This window comes from Charadrius vociferus, unplaced genomic scaffold (assembly GCF_000708025.1).
Source record: "Charadrius vociferus isolate BGI_N301 unplaced genomic scaffold, ASM70802v2 scaffold23, whole genome shotgun sequence".
NCBI lineage: Eukaryota > Metazoa > Chordata > Aves > Charadriiformes > Charadriidae > Charadrius > Charadrius vociferus.
In genome coordinates, this window is record NW_009647676.1 from 1,126,296 (window position 1) to 1,132,791 (window position 6,496).

Genomic DNA, 6,496 nt, shown 5'->3' on the forward strand with positions numbered 1-6,496 from the left:
AGCTGAACTGTCCAAGCTTTAGGCCTTTCCAGTGGCAGCAGAGTGATATTTGGGGGTGAAAAAAAGGGAGAGGTTATCTGCCATTTTTATACTGACTCAGACTGCACAGGGTAGATAAAACTGTCCATAGAGCCGAACCTTGTGAAATACAATATGGGAAAGATCCCAGCTGCAGACATGCAGTGGGGCATCACTGACCCTAAGACGTGTGCCTGGAAGACAGACTGAAACCATTTTGCGTATTTGCATATTTCCTCTCCAGTTTACTCCAGTGAGGTAGATAAAGTCAGTTACAATATATTGCAAGAAATGGTAAGAAGAAATCCTTATTTAGAGCTGTGCAGAGACGGAGGTAAGGCAGGAAAATATTTAAATTCCAGGAGTACGTTTGCAGTGATGCTGCACTTTTAGTTTCATATTTTGGGCACGTCTAGATTGTGCTAGATTTGAAGTACTACCTTACTTTAGACAAGTTGTAACTAGCTGGTGCTTAATTTTGTAATTTATTTTCTTTTGGCTAGACACTGTCAACCCACTAAGTTAAATCCATTACAGAAAACCACCAGCACATGTATGGTTGGATTACTGCACACTTTTTACTTTACCAGCAGAACTTATTTTTCGGCATTTAAACAGCAAGTGAGAAATCTTTCATTATAGCCTTTTCATTGCCTTTGTTGTTTAATAGTATATCAGTACAACCACTCTCACTGTAAAATATTTTTGTTCTTTAAATCCAGAAAGCATTCCTTGATTTGATAACCTGCAAATAGATCTTTGCCAATGTGCTTCTTGCAGCAGTAAGATGACTACACTTGAATTTTTATATTTCTGAATGTTTTTAGTAACCCAACATATTTAAGATGCAATGCAATTTTAACTGAATCATCAAAGTCAATACAAAAAGGTAGACGTACCTAGAATATAACTTAATAAGATATAAATTAATACTTTCTCTCCACAAACTATGGTAAACATGAACATTTAAACCATTACATTTATCATTTACATACAGCCAATTAGAAAATAAAGTTGGAAAAGAAAATAAAAAGACTTAAAAAAACATGGTGCAGAAAAATCTCATTGCCATTCAGTGACTTCTAACAGTATACTTTCTAGATTTACAAGTCTTTTGGTATCTGCATTGTAAAAGAGGTAAAAAAGTAGTTCTTCCTTAATTAGCATTGTTCAGGCAAGTAGTATTGTTTTATCATAATGACGTAGCAGAAAATGCATCAGTACTACTGCTTCTCATATGTCAAGTGAGTATTCTGACTTCTATGCTAACAGGCTTTTCACATAAATACAGTTATGATTCAGGGTTATTAAATAAGCTGACTGACTCAACAAAGTGATTACAGCAAAAGCAGCCAAGCTATGATTCAGCAGAAGTGAATCTGTACTCAATGACATCAAGCAAGGGGAATTAGCTCAAATGGTAGAGCGCTCGCTTAGCATGCGAGAGGTAGCGGGATCGATGCCCGCATTCTCCAGTGTTTTGAGAGACTGAGTATCTATGGGAGCGTAAGATTTTCTTTCATAAGTTGTTCAGGTTTGTGGAAGAAAATATCTAGATAGCAATATATACCATTTCATACAGCAAATTAAACAAGAAAAAAAATCTCAATAAGCAGACTACACTTGTGATCTCTCTGAAAATTTATATCTTCACAAAAGCATCTGATACTGATGTTATTCTAGGCAGTAAAATTCTATCCCTTACAAGTGCATTGAATTTTAACATGAGAAATTTTTTTTTTTTTAGTTTTTAATTATATGAAGTTAGTGAAATTGTCTATAAAAAGATATAAAAGTATGTAGTTGTCTATATGATCATCAGCTCACTGTAGAATTACTCTCTCTCTCCATCTACCTTGCATTTCTTGTAGCTAGGATGGGCATGACACCCTTGTTCCTAACCAGAGTTTCAACTGACATTCAGTCTCCCACAATTTCACCCAATTTCTTCCTCAACCCAATGTAAGAAAATACTTTGCACTTTAAAAAAAATGCTGATCTTTAATCAACATGAACAACTTAAATCATTCCTACTGTGCATGTGCTTCTTAAAATTCATTAATTTTAATTCTTACAGAACTGCTAGAGAAAAATACATCTAAATTTAAAGAAGCCCCACAACATAAGGTAGCATATACAGGACACTAAAACTGTACCACAGCCAAAAATCAGAAAAAACAGTGGTATCTGTCAGTGTGCTTTTGTTTCATTCTTTAAAACCCATCAACAGGAATTTCTTCCTTTTTTTGTGCAGGCAGTTACCCTAATTTTCGACAAAGCAGAAGTTTACAAGCCGTTCTTTTCCAAAACAGCAAAAAAAATTACAACTGATAACTGAAAAAATGAAGTATAGTTCACAATGGCGATAAAATGTAGCCCTTGTAAATAGCAAATGGAGAATGCGGGCATCGATCCCGCTACCTCTCGCATGCTAAGCGAGCGCTCTACCATTTGAGCTAATTCCCCGTTGTGTGTTGAACCCTCTGTTTACTGTCCCTTGGTACTTTCACTTTCTCACTGACAGAATACTTTTCAGCGAATTATACTGAAATCTCATCTGCTGCCTGAAGTACCAACAAAACTTTCCACCAAAAATCCAATTGTTTTTCTATGCAAATATCACACTCGTAGCTGGGCAGTCAGAGTCCACTGTTTGAGTTCTAATCCCCTACCGAAGTTTCTGGTAGGCAACAACAGAACACAACTTTCCAGTGAAATGCAGAAACAGTTAGGTCTTTCTTAAAGTATACTGCTTTTGACAGCTTAAGTGGGAATTTTGCCTAACGTGAAATCTGGACTCCTTGATGTAACAGCATGTGTTTTATTCAGCTGAGCTGCATCTGGACAACAGAAGGTCTGTGTTTCCAAGCAACTGTAGATTTATGTTCGCACCAAACAATTATGACTGTTTAGAGAAATCTGGATACATTTAAAGATTATGTTTTTCTAAAACAGATTTTTTCCTATTTATAATCCCTAGGTGGAAGAGAATCAGCTAAATGACTTTACCCATTTCCACATTTTACAATATAATAGATGTGACTGAACAGGTAGAGTTCTTCCAGTTCTTTCTCTGGTGGCAATGGAGTTCTGGGCCCACGTTACATAAAGGAAAAAAAAAAATAAAAAGCATCCAGGCAAACGGAACAATGGGAAACAAAGTAATAGTTCACATTATCTACCTGTATCTCTCAGGAATTTTTAAGGTGTGACTATATGACTAGACAGACGCACACTCGCACATACATATAAAAATCAAGAATACATAATTAAAACGTAAAAAAACCCCATGGCTATAATGAAACAGCAGTGAAAATTCTGTTCAGTTTTTTTGTTTCAGCTCTGCAAGATCAGAGTGAGAAAACAGAAAGAATGTAGAGTCTCCAAGGTTTCCTAATATTTGAAGTTATGTACTAGAGTCTTCTTTCTTTGAAAGTGGCATTTAGAGAAAAAAAATAAAAGTAACTCTTCATGATTTCACACTATCATAAAATAAAAATAAAGCAAGCAAGTCTTAAGAACACCTATATTGTAAAGCAAACAAACAAACACAACCTTTCTAATTGTGTTTGCATTAGGCTTGTATGAACACATCCCAGGCAGGAACAGGGTTTCATCACACCAGCTTTTAAATGGTAAAGCACATCTACGGGGCTTAATTAAGGGAAGCCCCAAGCAGGCTTACAACTGCACACAAACTGGCAAGTACTGCTGCCTGAACTTTTTAATTTGTTACTAAGCACCGGTAGTCTTAAGGCTTTAACGCAGCAAGTGAGGGAAAATTTACTTAAAAACAAACAAGCCCCAGAACTAACTATAAATTAAGCAGTGACAAAATATCCTAAGGACAGCTACATTATGTTTAATTCATTCTTTTAAATAGGCTAACCTTCAAGTTGATATTTGTTTCATCTTAATGATAAATCTAAATATGTCTCCAGTTCTGTATCCAAATCTGTATTTAAAGCATCAAAGGAAATGTGTTCTGGACCTCAGAAATAATTTTATGGAAAAACAGTATCAAAATGTGGAATTGGGCAACAAAATCAACACCCTCCTTAGGGGAAAACAAAACAAAAAAATGGTACTGTAGATCACACAAAAAGCCACACAGCAGGTCTGTCAGTCAGAAGAAACCTCCTCCCCAAACTATTTCTGTTCTTAACGGCCACAATAAGAATAAAATTTTGATTGTTGATGAAGATTTCATTGATTTTTCACAAAATTCTCCCTCCATTTTACCACCATTCATCATTTTGTGCCCAAACCACAAGACAAAAACATGCTAAAAAACCCCAAACCAATTAACCAACCAAAAAAAAAAACCCACCATCAAAAAAACCCTTTTGCTAATTTTAGTAATACTTGCCACTGCTATTACCTTGTTCAAGGAAAATCAGTGCAGTCCACCTGGGACATAACATATTAGTACAAAATGCTGTAATATTGATCAAAGAATCAATGTTGCAAACAGCTTAGCCAGGCAACCTAAGTAACTTCAGTCAGCATGAGCAGCCACAACAGAAGCTTGCAAGGGCCCCAAATAATTCATATTAAATATGCTGCTTTTGTAAGAAGTAGAAAACTGTAACAATTTTTTGTGTGTATTTACCATTTTGGCATTTAAGTTATCTTAGTACTAAGGAAGCAGTGAGCTCAGATCTCAGCTCAGAGGTAAATCAGACTATCCTTTTATGCTAATCTTTGGGATCTCTATCTGGACCACACAAAAATCACCATCCATGATTTCAACTCATAACACCCCAAACTTGAGAGGAAAGCTGAAGTACTGAGCAAGTCATCTCAGTTATCATTCCCTTTCTCTAAAAGAATTAATGGGCTTTACGTTTCGGTCCAGACACTCAAAAGGCTTCCAGATTGGCAAAGACTTCATTCTGTTTCCAGATGGGGAAATAGGAAGTTCTATATTAATACAATTATGCATTTTTGGTTTCTTTTTTAAGAAAATGGCTATATTCACATCACAACTTCCTTCTCTGATTTTTTTGGAAGACCTTGTATCTCTACCAACTTCATGAGGGTTTCAAAAAAGTTTCAGCACCATAAGGCTTGTGTACAATGCCCTCCCTGAACTAACTATATAGAAAAACTGTGTTATTCATTTTACATACTCTCCAGCTTTAGATACGCCTTCGAAACAAACTGTTTAATAATGGCAAAAAAAAATTTGTTACAAAAGCAGTGAGACCGACTATAAATCCAAATGGATTTGCAACCTTTGTCTTCTAAATCACTACTGTAACAATCCCAATTTTCTCCACATTCTCTGTAACTCCAGAAAGGAGAGAATGTGTGCGGGTTATGTCTTGAGCTCTGTGCAGGCCACCTGGCTAATCACCTATCACTAAACAGCACATAGAGCATTTTCCTCATGTTCCTTTAGAGCCTCTGCAGAGCCATTGATTTCTACACAACAATGGACAATTTATTAGCCTTTCAGATTTTTATCCATCTTTCAGTTTTGGTGCAAAAGTTAACAGGGGTGGGAGTGACGTAGATTTACCTAGTTTAGAAGAAGACTGAAGAAGATTAAGATTCCTACATCCTGTTGATTTTACAAAGGACCGGAACCATATACTCACTAAGTGAAATAATAGAGTACTTTTAAGAACAGTAACCTCATCCTAACAAACACAACAGAAAAAGACCTGAGGAACTGGTTACATAGAGCGATCTGGAAAATATGTTGGGCTGGAATGTTCAAAGGTTAGAGATTTAAGGTACACAGAACTCACTGAAATTGAGTGTATGTTTAGCATCTGATTACTTAGGTCTATATGAAAATCTGAGAGCTTGTCCTTTCTAAATTTATACACCACCACATTATACACTCATTTTAGAATTAGAACAGGGAAAACAGACCTATCAGTAGAAAAGCTGCATTCATTGATGAAAGCACCTGCTTACAACGTACTCAAAACACAGGTATAGCACAACATCACAACCCAGCTGAATTAAAAACACAGAAAGTTAGCACCCACTTCCAACAAGTTCTTCAACCCATGTTATCCTCCAATTTCATTACTCCACTTCTTTTTTGGGCTCGATACACTCACTGAACTCTGGCTGAAGACTATCTGAAGAGAAAGAAAACAAGAGCTATTGAGTTTTTACTAACACAACGTAAGACTGGTGGTGTGGCAGGTGCTGAGAGCGGTCGAAGGAGAGCTAGAGCCCGAGTCATGGCAGTGTAGCACAGTAGTAGGAAGCACCCCAGAAGAACACACAAAACCACCCCCTCTCCTGAGGAGCTGCACCACCCACTGCGCCTCCTCCTTCAAGCAAGCACCCCCCAGACCTCAAAACTAGATTTCGTCAGACCCACGGCGCCCAGAAAACCCCAGAATAAAAGGCTACGAACCACTCTCCTCCCCCGACTTTGTCTTCCAGGTGTCCTCAGCCCGGACTCGCTCCGGTTGACGATCAACCTGCAGCACGGCTCCCCCCCTCACGGCCC

The 6,496-nt window shown here is 37.3% G+C and overlaps 2 non-coding genes across 2 annotated transcripts; one reads left to right on the plus strand and one right to left on the minus strand.

Annotated features, from left to right (window-relative positions):
• Positions 1-1,420: 1,420 nt before the first annotated feature.
• TRNAA-AGC lies at positions 1,421-1,493 on the plus strand. Its single transcript has one exon. It is a non-coding gene; the product is annotated as a tRNA-Ala (tRNA).
• A 918-nt stretch (positions 1,494-2,411) lies between these two features.
• Positions 2,412-2,484, minus strand: TRNAA-AGC. The gene has a single exon. It is a non-coding gene; the product is annotated as a tRNA-Ala (tRNA).
• Between the last annotated feature and the right edge of the window lie 4,012 nt (positions 2,485-6,496).